This window comes from Colobus angolensis, unplaced genomic scaffold (genome assembly GCF_000951035.1).
Source record: "Colobus angolensis palliatus isolate OR3802 unplaced genomic scaffold, Cang.pa_1.0 Scaffold19, whole genome shotgun sequence".
In the NCBI taxonomy this organism is placed as follows: Eukaryota; Metazoa; Chordata; class Mammalia; order Primates; family Cercopithecidae; genus Colobus; species Colobus angolensis.
In genome coordinates this window covers 12320240-12331414 of record NW_012115043.1, presented here as the reverse complement: position 1 = coordinate 12331414, position 11175 = coordinate 12320240, and the positions used below count along the sequence as shown (strand labels likewise).

General features: G+C 44.6%; 1 pseudogene; it reads right to left on the bottom strand.

Moving 5' to 3' along the window:
• Positions 1 to 8575: 8575 nt before the first annotated feature.
• On the bottom strand, positions 8576 to 9362 carry LOC105510611 (annotated as a pseudogene).
• Between the last annotated feature and the right edge of the window lie 1813 nt (positions 9363 to 11175).

The following is an 11175-nucleotide window of genomic DNA, read 5'->3' as shown; positions in this document are numbered from 1 at the left end:
AGAGATGGGGTTTCACTTTATTAGCCAGGATGGTCTCGATCTCCTGACCTCGCAATCCGCCCGCCTTGGCCTCCCAAAGTGCTGGGATTACAGGCATGAACCACCGCGCCCGGCCTAATTTTTGTATTTTTAGTAGAGACGGCGTTTCTCCATCTTTGCCAGGCTGGTCTCGAACCCCTGACCTCATGATCCACCCACCTCGGCCTCTCAAAGTGCTGGGATTACAGGCGTGAGCCACCGTGCCTGGCCAAGTCTACATTCTACAGCATCTCTCTCTTTCGCTGAGAAGCCCTTGAATGTGGATATCGTAAATCACACAAAGTCACAAAAGAAGAGTCAATCCTAGCTTGAGTTTACAAGAGGATAAATTGGCATCCATGTATAATGGCCAGATAAAATATTGCACACCTTTATTTTTATTGCTAAGTTTGGCAACCCCGCATTAATGTTCCCAAATCTTCAATCCTCTCTGATTTCTTCAGTAATGAAAGCTACTTAATGTGTGGGACTGTAAACTGAAGGACATCTGAGGTCTTAGGGGGATGTCCGATGGGACCACACAAAGAAATGAAAATAAAAACCCTCATCAAAAACTTGAGAGTCTCTTCCATCGAGTAAACTTTTCCCATCACAAGGACTTTGTTGTCTTCCTTCCTTTGGTATTCTTTCTTCCAAAGTACCTGTTTTGACTATCAATCAATAAAGCAAAGCCATTGAAACCAATAGGAAATAACACTCACTCAACATGCACCTACTATTTGCCAAGCATCATGTTAGATGCTTTATGTGCCTCATTTCATTTCATCCTCACTATATTCTTGAAGATAATTTTTTTTTCTTTAATGTAAAGATGAGGAATCCAAGGTTTAGAAATGTTACACAACTTGCCCCAGGTCGCAAACCTGGTAAGTGGAAGAGCCAGGATGACGGTGATGAAGATGGTGATAATAATGGTGGTGACGATGAACACAGCTCACATTGCTTGAGAATACATTATGAGTCAACCAGTGTGCTGAGCATGCAAATGCTTTAACTCATTCAATTACCACAACTGCCTTGTGGGGCTGGTACTCTCATTAACTCCATTTTAAAGCTGAGGAAACACATTCACTCTTGACCTGCTCGCTCAAAACATTGACTCTACTGTTAGCCATACTCCTTGGATCATACTTCTCCACCCACTGGGTCCTGACATCCCACTCCTACCCCTCTTATTGCAGGTTGCTGAAGCTGTTTGTAGACTCAACGGCTTCCTAAAACCTTAATCTCACAACTGGCTGATTGCTTTTGGGAGATAGTGCATGGTAAAACCTTGGCAGGCAGATGTCAGGTTGACCAAGATTCCTGTCTTAAATGTTGAAAATTTAGTGTTTCACACCTTGAAAATACACTCTGATAAGTTTTATGTAAATTACTCCCAAGAGCTGACACATAGCCAATAAAACAGCCTCAACAAAAACCTTCTCAATCTTACCTCTAGGAAGCTCTTGGCTTTTGCTAACCACAATCTTAGAGAAGCTTCCAGCTAGTCAAAGGTGAGTGTAGCTTCATACTAATACAGCAAATCTGGTTTCTTTCCTTCTCTGTCTCTCCTCCCTCCCTTCCTCCCTCCCTCCCTCCCTTCCTTCCTTCCTTCCTTCCTTCCTTCCTTCCTTCCCTCTCTCTCTCTCTCCTCACTCTTTCTCTCTCTCTCTTTTTCTTTCTGTGGACTCACCCAAAATGCACAAATGACTGGATGGTTGTTTTTTATTTTTGGAAATGAGGTCTCATTCTGTCGCCCAGACTGGAGTGCACTGGTGCAGTCGTGGCTCACTACAGCCTCCGCCTCCTGATTTCAAGCAATACTCGTGCCTCAGCCTCCAGTGTAGCTGGGGTTACAGGCGTGCACCACCATGCCCAGATAATTTTTGTATTTTTAGTAGAGATGGGGTTTCACCTTGTTGGCCAGGCTGGTCTCAAACTCCTAACCTCAGGGAATCTACTCTTCTCAGCCTCTCAAAGTGCTGGGATTACAGGTGTGAGCCACTGCACCTGGCCTATTTATCTTATTTTTTATTTTTATTTTTAGAGATGAGGTCTCACTCTGTTGCCCAGGCAGTGGCACAATGGTAGTTCACAGCAGCCTCCTGGCTCAAGCTATCACCTCAGCCTTCTAAGTAGCTGGGACTACAGTTGTGTGGCATCGTGACTAGCTAATTTTTAATATTTTTTAGAGACAGGGTCTTCCTATGTTACCCAGGCTGCTCGAACTCCTTGGCTCAAGTGATTCATCCCCCTTTAGCCTCCCAAAGTTCTAGGATTACAGGTGTGAACCACTGTGCCCAGCCTGGTTTATTACTAATGGTGTTGACGGCACAGATCCTTTTTGATTGACACCCTTATCACCTGCCCCCACATAGCTCCCATGCAAATTCAAGGTTGGAGAGACAAATGGGGGAATAAAGACAAAACTTCCATCCTCCCTCTTTCTCCTTGTCAGCCTGTGCGATATAATTTCCCCCAGATCCAAAGAAAGGGAATAAAACTTGCTCTGGCCGGGCGCGGTGGCTCATGCCTGTAATCCCAGCACTTTGGGAGGCCGAGGCAGGCGGATCACGAGGTCAGGAGATCGAGACCATCCTGGCTAACACGGTGAAACCCCGTCTTTACTAAAAAACACAAAAAAATTAGCCGGGCGTGGTGGCGGGCTCCTGTAGTCCCAGCTACTCGGGAGGCTGAGGCAGGAGAATGACGTGAACCCAGGAGGCGGAGCTTGCAGTGAGCCGAGCTCGCACCCCTGAGGCAGAGCTTGCAGTGAGCCAGGATCGCACCCCTGCACTCCAGCCTGGGCGACAGAACGAGACTCCGTCTCCAAAAAAAAAAAAAAAAAACCAACTCGCTCCAAACATCTCAAAAGCCTATCATCTCCTTTTGACTTTTCCTAGCTACATTTCTTTCACTCATTCTTGTCTCTGTCTTTAAGAGCTGATGAGGTGATTCTGCTGGCCTGGGAGTGTCTGGTGGACTCACTACCCAGGGCCTCTCTCCCTCCGCTTCTGGAGTGAGCGCATCAGAGGGCAGTAGGGAGGATCCTGAGCAATCTGTCCACCTCAGGCTTCCAAAGTGCTGGGGTTACAGGCATGAGCCACTGTGCCCAGCCTAGACTTTCACTGCCTTAAGGCAGCAGAGGGTGTAATAATAACTCTTCTTGAAAGAAAAATGTTCAACAATCGAAATGACCAGCTAATTTGCCATGTAATATTCCATCTTATTGTCCTTTTCCAGCTCCAAAACCACAATCATATGCCACAGTTTAGAACAAGAAAGAATCCTTTGCTTAGGTACACTGGCAAGGAACTCCGCAAAGTAGCCTCACTGCCCGGGGTGTGTCTACAAGGGATTATGCAAGTTTACCCTCTAGTGCAGGGAACAGATCATTCAACTTGTCAATATTTATTCATTACAGTCGTCAGAGAAGTGATGTAAAATAAATGAGAGTCTAAATAATAATACTGCAGGAGCCCAAATAAAATGACTTCTCTTCTTCAAGCTGTATGAAACCTCTTTCTTGCCTGCCACTGATTGTGCATAAATAACTCTGGTTAACAACCTTCTACCCAGAAGCCTCCAGGAATCACAGGACCAATGTGTCAGGGATCTCCTTTTCACATAAACTCTGGGCTGGTATTCTTTCCAGTGTAGGCTGCTTCTTCTCCTTCTTCTCCTTTCTTTTTTTAATTTTCCTTTTTCTTTTTGAGGCAGAGTCTCCCTGTGTTGCCCAGGCGGGAGTGTAATAGTGCAATCACGGTTCATTGCAGCCCCAACCTCCCCAGGCTTAGGCAATACTCCCACCTCAGCCTCTCGAGTAGCTGGGACTATAGTTACAAGCCATCGTGCCAGGCTAATTTTTGTATTTTTTTGTAGGAACAGGGTTTCCCCATGTTTCCCAGGCTGGTCTCCAATTCCTGGGCTTAAGCGATCCTCCCACGTCAGCCTCCTAAAGTGCTGGGATTACAGGCATGAGTCATTGTGCCCAGCTCTGTGTAGCCTTCTAAGGGAAGGGTTATGTTTATAGGAGAGAGGCATTGTACTTAAAGGAGGATCCCAGCAAGAACTCTTTGCATTCACGGTCCTTCTCATACTTTCAGTTAGCATTGATCAGACATTTGAGGGGTGCTTATTACATGCCAGGGGCTATGGTAGATACTAGGAATACAGTGTGAGTTTTAAAAAATGGAGTCCCTCTTTAGGGAGTTAAAGTCCACTGCATAATAGCTAAAACCTATTGATAGCAGCTGTGTGCTTTATATACACTACCTCATTTAATCTTCAGCCCTGGCAGGGTCCAGTGACTTACACCTGTAATCCCAGCACTTTGAGAGGCTGAGGCGGGTGGATCACTTGAGGTCAGGAGTTTGAAACCAGCCTGGCCAACAGGCCGTGAAACTTCAAAAATCCACCATAATTGGAACCTCAACCCTATAAGATTATCAGATTTGTTCAGATATTTGGACAGTATTCTATTGATAATGTTTGAATTTTTTAAAATTTCTGACTTTTAGGATATTGTCCAGGTTATGTACTTCTATCTCTTAGCCATTAGTATTTTGGCTCATACTTAAGACTATCAATTACAGATGAGTCAATTAAGGCAGAAACACTTGGTATAAAAGTATAAAACACTATCACACACAGTATTTGACCTCGGAAAGATTCTGGGGGAAAAAAGTGAATTAATCAACGCAGATTCATTGGCAGAGTCTGTTAAAGGGTGTGTCACCAACCTCACTAACGGTGCTAGGAGGCAATCCACTGGATACACTCCCTCCTCTGATCCTACTGAAATTTATCCTGACCATCTGCTTCTTCAGCTAATGATGGAGACACAAATGGACTATCGGGATTTTCCAGATTGCTTTCAATATTCCAAACGCCAAACCATCAGAATTTTAAAAATTACTTTTGATTTTCCAAATCCTACAACACAGGATGTGTCGACTAGGAGACACCACTTTTAAGACATTTGTTGTACGTGCTTTTTTTTTGCCTTCCTGTTTTCTGTGGGTTTATTTGTGGTATGAACTGACTATTCCATCCAAGAGATAGAACTTGCATTGGAGGAGAAATGGGCACAATCCTAACCAGGTGATAGCATCACCTGGTTACTATCAAGCCTGAGACCAGAAAGCAACATTTGAAGTGGTTCGACAGCATTGCCTTTGGATAACTGGCTTTCTGGTTCCTTACTGAACACTTGCAGATAGGAGTTACGTTAGGTGAGGACATCTTTGAAGCTATCTGCATAAGAAGAAGAGTGTAAACTCTGGCAGGACAGACTTTTTTTCACTCAGGTAAGTAATTGGTAATGCAGGGTCTAAGCGTTTTCATAGGAATAAACACATGGGAGGAACACTGTGTAAATTTGGATTAGGTTTTTCTGCATGTAACCAAAATAACAGTGCCTAACATAGGATTAGAGTTGATTTCACTTTTACACAAATGAGAGCAAGAGGTAAACAGTGCAAAATACCGAGTAGCTCCATAAAGTCATTAGAACACGAATTCAGGCCAGGCGCAGTGGCTCATGCCTGTAATCTCAGCACTTTGGGAGGCTGAGGCAGGTGGATCACTTGAGGTCAGGAGTTCGAGACTAGCCTGGCTAACATGGTGAAACCCCGTCTCTACTAAAAAAAAAAAAATTATCGGGGAGAGGTGGCACGTGTCTGTATTCCCAGCTACTCAGGAGGTTGAGGCAAGGGAATTGCTTGAACCTGGGAGGCGGAGGTTGCAGTGAGCCAAGATCATGCCACTGCACTCCAGCCTGGGCAACAGAGCGAGACTGTCAAAAAAAAAAAAAAGGAAATTAATCTCTTTCTAATGCAAAGCTTCACCATCCCTAGGGTGTGGTCTAGGTCTTCCTCGTCCAAGCTGGTGACTAAAAAATCAGCCATCAGCCAGGCATGATGGCTTACGCCTGTAATCCTAGCACTTTGGGAGGCCAAGACAGGCGGATCATGAGGTCAGGAGATCAAGACCCTCCTGGCTAACATGGTGAAACCCCGTCTCTACTAATACAAAAAGTTAGCCAGGCATGGTGGCATGTGCCTGTAATCCCAGCTACTCAGGAGGCGAAGGCAGAAGAATCACTTGAACCTGGGAGGCGGAGGTTATGGTAAGCCGAGATCGCACCACTGCACTCCAGCTTGGGCGACAGAGCAATACTCTGTCTCAAAACAAAAACAAAAAAGAAGAACGAAAAGAATCAGTCATCATATTCATATAGAGGAAGGGGAAGAAAGGCATGTCTTCTCCCTATAAAATCATATCCCAGAAGGTGGAAACATTTCCACTTTCAGGTTACTAGCCAGAGTTTAGTCAAATGGTCTCATCCAGCTGCAAAAGATATTGGAAAATGTAGACTTTATACCAAGCACTTTATGCTCAGCCCAATATTGGGGGTTCTTGTACCAAGAAAAAAAGACGAGAAATGGATGTGGGGTAGATGATTAGCAGTCTCTGCCACAAACATTGAACCCAGCTATAAGACATGAGAAAAGGCCTCCAGAAAGATATAGTATCTAAGCACTGAATAAAATATGCTCAAGAACCCAGGCAGATGAAAGGGATGTAGGAGAGGAGGCAGGGCAGGGTGTTTCTGGGGAGGGGGCAGCACTTGTGAGGCCACAAGAGAGAAGAAGTGTGCCGTGATGGGGGAACTGAAAGTTGCTCCTCTGGCTGATTGAAGACAGGAGGCAGGAGAATTCGCTCCCTATGCAAGGCTCTGGCCAGTCCTCATTCTCCAGTAATGTTCCCAGAGATCTGGTTCTCCTCCTTTCCTCCTGCTGCAGCTCATTCTCTAAGTTGAGCGTGAGTGGCCAGCCACTCCCTCCAGGGCAGGAGGGGAAAGAAGTGGATAGTATGCCATAGCCTTGTTAAGAAGGCCCCATACTTATTTTTCAGAACACATTTTTTTTTTTTTTTTTGAAACGGAGTCTCGCTCTGCCGCCCAGGCTGGAGTGCAGTGGCTGGATCTCAGCTCACTGCAAGCTCCACCTCCCGGGTTCCCGCCATTCTCCTGCCTCAGCCTCCCCGAGTAGCTGGGACTACAGGCGCCCGCCAACACGCCAGGCCAATTTTTTTGTATTTTAGTAGAGACGGGGTTTCACCGTGTTAGCCAGGATGGTCTCGATCTCCTGACCTTGTGATCCGCCCGTCTCGGCCTCCCAAAGTGCTGGGATTACAGGCTTGAGCCACCACACCCGGCTTCAGAACACATTTGAGTTTCTCCTTCCACTAGACCAAAAAACAAAGTATCTTCAGTGAGTTTCTTTCAGAGAGGCTCCAGGGAGGGTGGGGCGGGGGGGGGAGAAATGAAAAGCCCCCGTCCGAGTCTCTCTTCTCCTCCACACCTAGAAGCTAACTTCCTGCCATTTTTATCATAACTGTTACAGGTGAGGGATTCGTGAACTGGGAAACAGGCCAGAGGTTCACTCGGAGATTGCAAAGGCACCTCCAAGTTGGCTTGTCCCAGACTGACTCGTGCTCTTGCCCCGCAATTCATTCCTCTTCCAGCGTTCCTGTCTAGGGGAATGTGTCTGCACACATCCCAATGCCAGAGCGAGAAAGCCAGGAGTCAGCCCAAGCATGGACTCTCCCTCCCTGCCCACATCCAACCACTCACGTGTCTAATAAATTTACCTCCTCAATAGCTTGCACTTCTGCGTACTCCTCTCCATGTGCACTGCACCCCGCATGCTAGTCCAGGCTATTATCATCCTCTCCCGATCACAGCAGTGGTTGCAAGTCTGGTTGCCCTGCATCGGCTCAGAACCCCCTACCCCATGAATCACGCTACATATAGCCAATGTCATCATCTTCAACATAAGGCTGATGATGATCCTCCTTCTCCACCTCTTAAAACCCTAGGATGGCTAACTGCAGTCTACACAGCTCTAATCACTCAGGTCCACACCCCTCCTGCTTCATCAGGCGTCATTCCTTCTCCTGCTCCCTTCACTCCAGCCTCCTTGGCTGACTTTTGCCAATGCTCTACCCTCCTTTTGGCCTCAGGTCTGTTCCAAGCTGCAATGCTCTTTTCTTCTTCCAGTGAATCCCAGTCTCTTTCTGTTGTCAGTGCCAGTTGCTTTCAGGGGGGAAATCTAAACTCCCAGTCTGCTAAAAGTCCTTGCACATTCCCTATGTTTCTTTCCTTTAATACACATGTTGGTTTGTAATTTTACATTCACTGGTTATTTGATTAGTGTTTCTTTGATGCATTTTTAGTAGGGTGATCCTTCCAGCTAAAGGACTACAAAGGTTTCAGATTTATTCTGGAAACATTTACTCTTTGCACATTTAAAGGGAAAGTGATCTTTTCTAATATTTGCAGATAAGAGGAATGTTTGAAGTTAGAGTCCTAAAGGATTATTATTTTTATAGTGATTTTGTATTTTTTTCCATTTTAATGTTTGCAATTTAATAAATCTCTTGATGACTGCAGACGTGTATGGCTGTTTGGTATTATTCAGAAACATCACAGTAACGGCAGTTTTTTCAATTGGTGTGTAGTCCTCAATAATTATATATGGAATTGCTGTCAAACCAGTAAGACTGCATTTATGCATCCATCATTTTCAGGATTGTTGGGTAACCTGGGCATATTTTCCCCAAATAACTTTGCCTCCTTGCATCACAAGGCCCAATTTGCTCACATTTACCTCAATGACAGTACCTGTGGTAATAACACCTGAAGTTGTATACAGTGGGACAACAAGTTTTTCTTTACAACAAATATTGGTAGGCAAAAGGTAGGCTTTCAGTTCACAGTGTGTTACATGGGCTTTCTTGAAACACAAGCCCATTGGCCTGATGAATCTTTCATACTTAGGTGGTATTCTTGTAAAGCCATCTCCAACAAAGCAGCCGTTAGTAACCAGCCTCTTCCGTGCCTTCTTCTTTCTTTTTCCTGTTCGAATAACTTTTAATACTTCTGATTCTCCCTGGGCACGTACTTTAGGCAGAGGGACTTTCTCTTTTCGTTTCTGTTTGATCATGTTGGAAAGTACTTTAGCTTGAGACTGTCCCTCTCTGTCCAGCAGATAGGCAGGTACTGCTCCCTGTGGAATCTTTTCAGCATTTTTTTTTTTTTTTTTTTTTGGTGTTTCTCTTTTCATGCATCTTGATAGTCTTTTTCATTTGTATTTTCTCAGCATGGCCCTGTTTATGGTAAAGCTTAGCCTTCAGACTAATCATTTTCTTTGCCTTCTTTGAACATTCATGAGCCTGTCAACTTTCCTTCTTTCTCTTTTCCTCATGGTAATTTGGTAATCCAAACAGTATCCATAGTGTTTACAGCGTAATTCAATATATTTGTTCTGTGGCATGTTGACCGCGGAGCCGCCAGGAGCAGCCCCTGGGGTGCGAAAACGCTCTCAATTTTCGAGTCTTAGAGACCCATGAGCCGACCCCGTGCAGACCCGACAGGAAAGTGATTTTGTATTAACTTTGCTATTGCTTTATATACTGCTATAGAGTAATAAACCCAAATTTCTCTCCCGCGTGTTACTAATCAGCTGTGGATAATATTAGGAGGATGCCCCAGTTTGGGAGGTGGCTATCTTAATATTCCTTAATATCCCTTAACTGTTTTATAGATCCAGAACATTTCTGCCTCCAACTCCAGCAAGGATCTGAAGGCCCAGGACCTTAGGAAAGCTGCCTGTAGAGAGGTGGAGAGGTAACAGCGTGTGGGATGGGGAGGGTCTGCTTGTATTCTTCTGCCTCCTACACCCCTACATTTAGGAACAAGCCTCATGCCTATTATACTCACCATGAGTTACAAACTAGTGGCTCACAGGCCAATTTAGTCCCTTAGATGTGCTTGGCTTGGCTAGAAGGATATTTAAAATTATTATTACTTATTTTTATTTTTATTTTGAGACACGGTCTCACTCTGTCTTCCTGGCTAGAGTGCAGTGGCTTGATTTTGGCTCACTTCAACCTCTGCCTCCCGGGTTCAAGCGTTTCTCCTGCCTCAGCCTCCCAAGTAGCTGGGATTACAAGCATGTGCCAACAAGTCCGGCTAGTTTTTTGGGTGTTTCTTTTTTTGTATTTTTAGTAGAGATGGAGTTTTACCATGCTAGCCAGGCTAGTCTTGAACTCCTGGCCTCAACTGATCCACCTGCCTTGGCCTCCTAAAGTGCTGGGATTACAGGTGTGAGCCACCATGCCCATCCTCTATTCCTTTTAAAATATGTTTTAATAGCATTTCTAAATTGTCTTCACAGGGGTCTTTTATATATATTATTTGTTAGGTAAAATTTGAGATATTATGATTGTTGTTACTACAGTGAACTGAGTCTTAATTGTTATTGCATTTTCTAGTGGGTTATTGCCGACGTAGAGGAACGCTACTGACTTATGTAGGTTCTAGGTCATTTAGTTCATAGGTCTATAATTTCTGTGCCTGAGCCACTGTCTTTACCTCATGCTCCATCAGAGGTCTCTGATAGTTTCAGGGTGTCCAGACAAATCCATTCATTTACCTAGATCTTCACTGAACATTTATCGAGAACTTCAGTTATGAAGTGTGCTACCCCCCACATTCATATGTTGAAGCCCTAATCCCCAATATGACTGTATTTGGAGATGTGGCATTTAAAGAGGAAATTAAGGTTGATGAGGCCATAAGATTGTAGTCCTAATTAGATAGGACTAGTGTTCTTAAAAGAAGAGAGACATCCGAGCTCCCCCAACCCCCAAGCATAGACAGAGAAAAGGCCACACAAGGAGACAGTGAGAAGGTGGCTGTCTGCAAGCAGGGGAAAGGGGTCTCACTAGAAACCAATCCCGCTGGCACCTTGGTGTTGGACTTCCAGCCTCTGGAACTATGAGAAAATACATTTGTGTTGTTTAAGACACACTGACACTGTGCTTTGTTATGGCAGTCCAAGCTGATGAGTATAGCCTCTTTGTGCCCCAGTTCTTCTGGTTATTTTGTGGAAGTGTTATCTCTGGCTAGAAAGTCTTATCTAAGGTCTTCTTTCAATTCAGGCAGTGGAGATCTGGTTAGAGTTGAAGAGAGCTTTAAAAAAAAAAAAATAAACAACCCCATCAAAAAGTGGGCAAAGGATATGAACAAACACTTCTCAAAAGAAGACATTCATACAGCCAACAGACACATGAAAAAATGCTCAT